The sequence below is a fragment of the Mus caroli genome, chromosome X (genome assembly GCF_900094665.2).
Source record: "Mus caroli chromosome X, CAROLI_EIJ_v1.1, whole genome shotgun sequence".
Taxonomy (NCBI): domain Eukaryota; kingdom Metazoa; phylum Chordata; class Mammalia; order Rodentia; family Muridae; genus Mus; species Mus caroli.
In genome coordinates this window covers 119,262,677-119,269,590 of record NC_034589.1, presented here as the reverse complement: position 1 = coordinate 119,269,590, position 6,914 = coordinate 119,262,677, and the positions used below count along the sequence as shown (strand labels likewise).

The window sequence follows — 6,914 nt, the reverse complement described above, 5'->3', positions numbered from 1 at the left end:
GAGGAGGAGGAGGAGGAGGAGGAGGAGGAGGAGGAAGATAAGGGTCAGGAGCAAGAGGAGGAAGAAGAGGAAGAAAAAGAGGAAGAGGAAAAGAAAAAGAGGAGGAGGAAAAGAAGAAATGAAAAAAGGTATTTGCTTTCTAAATATCAGAAAAATCTGAACATATTAATTATCTTATAAGGGGCATACTTTTTTTTACAAATTTTGTTTTATATACCTAGTAATAAAGACTTCTCCTTAGAATAGAATTTAATTATGACCTATCCCAGGAAGAATTACCATTTTATTTGGATGACTTGTGAGAGACAAAAGTAAAATGATAAAGTTACCCACTTGCTCATTGAAATCTAGAACATCTTTCTTTTCACTGAATACATGAATATCTGCCAACCCATAAATGCCTGTGTATTTTGAATGGTAAGTTTCTGTCTTTCCCTTTTAAGGTAGTGTTTATGTGGTGTAGGTGTGTGATTTTTATAGAACAAAGTAGTAGCCATTCTGTAAATGTTTATATTAATCATGGATATCATAGTGCAACAATCTGATTATTTACAAGATGCTTTATTTACTTTCACAAGAATTTCCAGTGATCATAAGGTCAAAATATGAAGATTGACAAGAGCTAAGAGTTCTGTCCAGGAGTTTTTCTCTATTTCTTTCAAACATCCTTTATTGCCTCCTTTCTGCCACCCACAGGATAATTATGCAGAAAGCAAGAGAAGGTTTATTTAAAATAATACATATTGTCAGTCTCACCTCTCTATCCAAAGGCTGAACAAACAATGCTAGTGCAACTAGATTCCTCTGAGTTTTCCTATTTCTTTGAACCCCTGGTCACTGTGTAGACTATCAGATTGAGAAAATGAAGACAAGGAAGGGGTTCGTGAAAGACTGAGCAACTGAGAGTAACAGAAATGTTCTACCACAGACTCTGAGAAGGAAGGAAGAGTTGTCCAAGGGACCCAGGTGTATACAGCAGAGGGAACGTAAAGGGAAGAATGTGGAATCATAGGAAAATGCAGAATACAAAGATCTGTGCAGACTTCAACTTGCCTTGCACCTTACCCTACTAGGAAGTTTTAATTCTGCATAAGACATGAAATTAATCAATACATGATAACTGAAAATAAAAATTCAGATTGTTAGATGGGGACATTAGTCTTTTCATGTGTCCTTTAACATTCTACCTGAAATCCAACATTTTATTATTTGTGATAGAGATTCCTAAAATTCTCACTATTTTGGAATCATATTTTTAAATTTATTTTCTTTTTGGCCCATTACTAACTAATCTGTTATATTTTATCAATAAGTATGAACAGCTACCAGGTCGTCCACATTAGGGTTCTTTGGAACATTAGCCAACTCTTTTAATGCTTGCAATTGATGAATAAGAGTTAATTAAAATTTGCACAAAAGATAAAAATCTACACATACATGGTAGAAGTTTTCTTAAAACATCTCCCCCCCACCTTTCAATACAAGAATGCTTATGGTTGGTCCTAATCACCTATTGATATGTTGACAAAGTTATATATAAAAATATTATGTATAAAGTACTATCATTTTAATGAGCCTGTCACTTCAGGTATTACTGATATATACAATTGACATATTGTCTCAAACATGTAAAATACATACTAGATTATCCACATAGAATCATATTGCTTAAATATAGGGTAGTTACACATTTGAAGATAATCTATCAATCACTTTATTAGGAACCAAAGTAAACATTTATTTGTGGAACAGTTATATATTTATTAATGATCTAGTAATTATTATAATGTTTCAATATAGAAGAAATTCATGCACAGTAGTATCACTTTTCTTAACAACTATATGAAAATCATATACTTTTTTTTGTTTTGTGTTTCATTCTTTGTGTCCAGGATGTTCCTTGCCTTTCTCAAAACACTACAGAGTTGTAAATAATATATGAAAAAAGTTCCTTGTTCACTGCCCAGAGATACTGTATTGCTTACCTACAGTGTACCACATCTATGCTAGACAAACAAGAGATCAGGCTACTAAATCTAAAAATCTCAAGTTAAAACCTTCCCAAGTGGAAAGGGAAAATACCATCTTGGATTCCAGAAGGCCTTTCAAACAAACAGTTTAAATCCTTAGACTGCTCCGACATACTAGATTAAAACCCTTTAAACGTCAGAAAGGGCTGTTCTCCTGAGTAATTTAGGGAGAACTCTGAAAACAGAATTAATTGCTTAATGTCATCTCTAAAGGCTCACCACTGCTGAAGCTTGCTTCTTGGACTTAGAGGGCAGACTAGCAAACACTGATGAGAAGACAGTAAAGCCGAAACAAAAGGCTGCAACAGTCATTCTAATTTTCATTGTTTTAAACGTAATTAAGACTCTTACGTAACAAACTGTGATTTGAAGATGAGAAAGAGGTGTCAGTCAAATTCAAATACAGTGGACGTAAGAGTGATGGCATACAGTTATATCCATTTTTAATTAGAACTTCACTGTTTTTCTTCACTTGTCAAGATTAAACATTACTGAATAGGAAGGTCATATGAAGGTATCATACAGAGGACATTCAAGTTGCCCCATAAAATATACTCTGCTTTCATGGAATTCCATTCAGAGTGATGTACATTTCTATTTCTAAAAGTCAAGCAAAAATGAAATTTCTGTAGAGAATATCATCAGTGTATGCTTAGTAGTTTTGCATATAAATCAGGCAGAAAGGATTTGTGATCAACTTCTTTACTAGTGGTCATAGAATGCTCAAGAATAGACCACACAGCAATCCTTTATTCCTTGCTTCTTTAATGCAAACCAAAATCTTAGTAATCAATACATGAGTATGTGTGTTCCAAAAGGAAAATGTAATTTTCATTGAGAACTGAAATAAAGGGAAGTCAAGAAAAGCAAATATTACACAATAAATATAGGTATATATTTATCTACAATTTACATGGGGTGATTAAAAAAACCCAAATCTCAAGTACTCGGTCTTAAAAGTTAATAGCATTTTGGAGCTCATTGCAATCTGAAATCTAGCCTATCTCAAATCCCTACCCCACACCTGTTCTGCCCCTTTAACATATTCTTAAAAGAGTTTTTAAAGTTACCAATAAATTCCTGATAGTTATATCTTTTTATTTTAATTTAGTGGGGTGTTACTATAGTTTAAAATGGTTTCAAAATCATTGTGATGACCTAAAACTAAAATGCCGCCACAGGCTCAGTTTCCATCTTGTGGTATGTATTCCAAGAGCCTAATCCTACTGGATGGTTGGTAGTAACTGCCTATTAAATATTATTTGGGTGAATGTTATACTGTTGTTTTCCTAGTTGGTTTTATTACCTTTATTTATCAGAACTTCAACATAAAGTACAAGATAATAAGTATGCTATATACTAAACAGGGTTTGGTAGGATAATATACTATCTACTATTTATAAAATAGAAACTGATGAATTTCATAGCAGAGAGGTCATCTTGAGTGCAAAAGAGCTTAGAATAGTTGGCGATCTTAACCTAGCAATACTAAACCAAGGAACAACATTGTCAAAGAATTTAGTTATCAAGGAATGAGGGTGCTCCTAAGTGCTACCTGGGATCTATCACAGACTTCTCTTTAGAATTTGCCTAACAGAGTAACATCTGATGAGAAGGGCTGTGATTTAAAATTGTGTATGGCTATGAGGCATAAGCAGTGCTACATGGTACAAGAGTGGAGTACAATTATATATAGAGAGGCATCCTGCTTTCACTTTATCTATGACAACCATGAAGTTCTGATATCATGAAGACATATGAGTCCCAGTTGCTAGAGTAAGCAACTGGCATGGGGTGCGTGTTACGAGGGAAAGGGTAGTGCATGCTTCGATTTTGTTTATGAAGTGGCTCCTGAGAACTTCAAGAAATGCTTCTGAGACCCATTCCCATAGCTAAAGTGCTGAGTGTATAGAGGGAGACAGAGCCAGCAAAAGTTCTTGTGTTTATGTGAAGCAGAGAGGACTGGAGAAATGTGAGCTCTATTTAGAATAATACCTTTTGAACATTTGGAGTTGGTTTCAATTCTCCACTGTATATAATATTTTCTCTTGTCTCCTGTCTAGTCTCAAATGGCAAATTAAAGCTTCTCATTTACACTGTGGCCTTGTTAATATATCAAAATCAGGAATGAATATTTCCTGAGATTCTTCTTCTTTCCAATGTAGTTTTCTTGGTAGTCCAATGTAATTCTGAAGCCAAAACACAGTCTCTTCTTCTGTTTCATTTCTTCACAATGTTTCTCTTGCATTATTAATGTCAAAATTACATATTAAAATCTAGTTATAAGCAAAATAGCTATATTAGATAACTCTTGCAGAGACACCCTTATGTTTATTTACAATGGACAAGGAAAGAAGGCATTGGTTTGACTGGATTTCTGTTTAGTAGAAAAAAATTGGAGTTATATATTTGTATTTTAAATATATTTTTTTTCATTTTTATGATATCTTTTTCTATGTTCTTCTTTTTTTCTCTGAAGCTTATGCCTGACCTTAACAGTATAACATCAGGAATATTGATGGTAATCCTCTCCAAAGTGAATTATAAACATACTGAAATTAAGTGGTAACAAAGGATATAACAAAGAGAGCCAATAAAAGATTAAGCACATTTTAGTTGATAACTTAATTATTAATGGAAAGCAAGGTGGTTCTTTTATGCACTAAATTGAGGAAAAAAACTGTTTTCTAAGATCACCAAGGAGAAATGATAGAAGTTAAGGGAAATTGCTTTGACTATGCATTATTTCTATTTTAATTACAAAAGACTACATTATAATTTAATCACATACTTGACATTCTTGTTTTCCCCAAAAGTACGGGAGCTCCTCAAGTCAAATAACTGCTTTGGTTTTACTACTGCAGTACCTAAACCTACATATGGCACTAAGGAGACATTTAATAACTCTCCAGCTGAAGTCATAGTATCTGGATCTAGAGCTTCAATATTTCTTCTCAATGCTGTTACAATATTAAACACATATTCTATTAAATTTTCATTTATTTTATTTGCATGGGTATATGTTTGGAGAAGTGTGTCTGTCTGTGCCTGTTTGTGTGTATGTGCGCATGCACACCTGCATCTCTAATGTGCACTTATGGAGGCCAGAAGTCAATAATAGGGTGTCATCCTCAATACTCTCCATGTCTGTTTTTGGTTTTGGTTTTGTTTTAAGGGGTGATGGGTAGGATATCTCTTTTCTATTTACAAATTCTTTAACATTTTACCTACTTATTTTGTGTGTTTACATTGTTCATGAATGCCACAGCCCAAGTGTGGCGTTCAAAGGACAACTTGTATGCAGCAGTTTTCTTCCTCCTTCATGAAGGTCTTAGTGATTGAACTCAACTTTTCAGGCTTGACTGAGTTCCCCATACCCAATGGAATCATTTCACCTGCCCTAGACAAGGTCTCTAACTGAATCTGGAGTTCACTTAGCCAGTTCAGCTAGACCAGCTGCCCAGCAAGTCTCAGATCCTCCTGTCTCCATCTCTTCACCTCTAAATTTATAGGGACGAGCTACCCCATGTAGCTTTTACATGGGTGTTAGGGATCTAAGCTTATGCTTGCACAGTAACCACATTACTAACTGAGCCATCTCTTCAGCTCCTGAGTGGGCATACTCTTCAGAAAATCAATATAAAGCACTTAAAGAGGCAAGTCTCTGCATATGTCTAAAAGAGTTACATGTATCCCATGCTGTAGCTTACATCATCTGATACACACCACTGATGTTCCTATCACTTAAAAAAAAAACAACAACAACAACAACAAAACCTTAGCTCCCCACTGTCTAATGTTAATACATTAGTCTCTGACCCCAGTATTTCATGATGTGCCATTAACTGACTTTTTTCAGAGTTATCTTAACATCTTTATGCTTTTTATATCTTATTTGCTTCTATGCTACATTGTTTGCTTTTGTGAAAAAGGCTTATTGGGGTTTTTTTTTTTGTCTCTATGTTTTTCTTTATGACATTTCATTTTACGACAACCATGACCCTCACCTCCAAATCCCATGACTAAAACCCTTACTCATTCTTCAGTATTTTTTTCTTCTATGATTATTTTCTGGCATATCCAATAAGGCATGCTATCTTCTTCCTTGGAACTCACATAACACCTCTTGCTTAATACCTACTATCTTTTGAATTATTCTGTAGTCTTTCTGTGCTTTTTATCTTTCAAATAAGATACAAGGGTTTTGTAACTAAGGGAATCTTATCTTAATTATTTCTGCATCTTCTATCATGTCTAGCATAGTACCTTTCACAGAACACATGTACAACAAATTAATGAATATTTAGGCCTCATTTCCCTGAGCTTGATATCAGCAAAGCCTGTGATTTGGGTTACTATTCACTCTGGGTATCAGCATAAACCAAGTAGGTATCTGTTACCTCTGTGTAGTTTATTTTTAGTAACATTTGTGATATGAGAGTCTACCTTCAAATATCTTACAATTCTTCAGCTGTCAAGTGGGCATAGGCCAATGTAATTTGATAAGAGTCAGAATTGGCAGATTTCTACATAGTCAGATTTGCCTGTGGTCATGTTTGTGGGATATTTTCTTGATTGCTAATTGATATGAGGTTTCAGCCACCTATGGTAGGTACCACTTGCCCGGGCTCTAGGTTCCTGCGTTGAGTTTCAGTTTTGGCTTCCACTGATGACTCACTGTATCTTTTAAATTAAAATAAACCTCCTTCCCAAATTCCATTTGATCATGGTGTTTTATCACCGCAAGCTAGGACAATTCTCTAAACAAAAATGGTGTACATTCAATTTAATGGACCAGAGGCAGTAGTTGGGAATGCTTTCTTATTTGCCCGTGATGCTCCTTGTGTGAGTGAGTGTGTGTGTGTGTGTGTGTGTGTGTGTGTG

The 6,914-nt window shown here is 34.8% G+C and overlaps 1 protein-coding gene across 3 annotated transcripts in view; it reads right to left on the bottom strand.

Annotated features, from left to right (window-relative positions):
- Diaph2 (diaphanous related formin 2) overlaps nt 1–6,914 on the bottom strand; it is a 678,308-nt gene that overhangs the window by 123,295 nt on the left and 548,099 nt on the right. The gene's annotated exons all lie outside the window — the stretch shown is intronic.